Source organism: Arachis hypogaea, chromosome 16 (assembly GCF_003086295.3).
Source record: "Arachis hypogaea cultivar Tifrunner chromosome 16, arahy.Tifrunner.gnm2.J5K5, whole genome shotgun sequence".
NCBI lineage: Eukaryota > Viridiplantae > Streptophyta > Magnoliopsida > Fabales > Fabaceae > Arachis > Arachis hypogaea.
The window spans coordinates 44,369,623-44,370,522 of record NC_092051.1 but is presented as its reverse complement, the minus strand read 5'-3'; the positions used below and the strand labels follow the sequence as shown (position 1 = coordinate 44,370,522).

The window sequence follows — 900 nt, the reverse complement described above, 5'->3', positions numbered from 1 at the left end:
ACAACAATGCAAGGAGAATGCTTGGTGACTTTACTGCACCAAATTCCAATTTACATGGAAGAAGCATCTCCATTCCTGCCATTGGAGCAAACAACTTTGAGCTGAAACCTCAATTAGTTTCTCTGATGCAGCAGAACTGCAAGTTTCATGGACTTCCATCTGAAGATCCTTTTCAGTTCTTAACTGAATTCTTGCAGATATGTGATACTTTTAAGACTAATGGAGTAGATCCTGAAGTCTACAGGCTCATGCTTTTCCCTTTTGCTGTAAGAGACAGAGCTAGATTATGGTTGGATTCTCAACCTAAAGACAGCCTGAACTCTTGGGATAAGCTGGTCACGGCTTTCTTAGCCAAGTACTTTCCTCCTCAAAAGCTGAGCAAGCTTAGAGCTGATGTTCAAACCTTCAGACAGAAAGAAGGTGAATCCCTCTATGAAGCTTGGGAAAGATACAAACAGTTGACCAAAAAGTGTCCTTCTGACATGCTTTCAGAATGGACCATCCTGGATATATTCTATGATGGTTTATCTGAGCTATCAAAAATGTCACTGGACACTTCTGCAGGTGGATCCATTCACCTAAAGAAAACACCTGCAGAAGCTCAAGAACTCATTGACATGGTTGCTAATAACCAGTTCATGTATACTTCTGAAAGGAATCCTGTGAATAATGGGACGCCTATGAAGAAGGGAGTTCTTGAAGTTGATACTCTGAATGCCATATTGGCTCAGAACAAAATATTGACTCAGCAAGTCAATATGATCTCTCAGAGTCTGAATGGAATGCAAGTTGCATCCACCAGTACTCAAGAGGCTTCTTATGAAGAAGAAGCTTATGATCCTGAGAACCCTGCAATAGCAAAGGTGAATTACTTAGGTGAACCTTATGGAAACACCTATA

At 40.8% G+C, this 900-nt stretch overlaps 1 non-coding gene across 1 annotated transcript; it reads right to left on the bottom strand.

Moving 5' to 3' along the window:
- Window positions 1-380: 380 nt before the first annotated feature.
- On the bottom strand, window positions 381-488 carry LOC112760912 (small nucleolar RNA R71). Its single transcript, XR_003181327.1, has one exon. It is a non-coding gene; the product is annotated as a small nucleolar RNA R71 (small nucleolar RNA).
- Window positions 489-900: the final 412 nt, after the last annotated feature.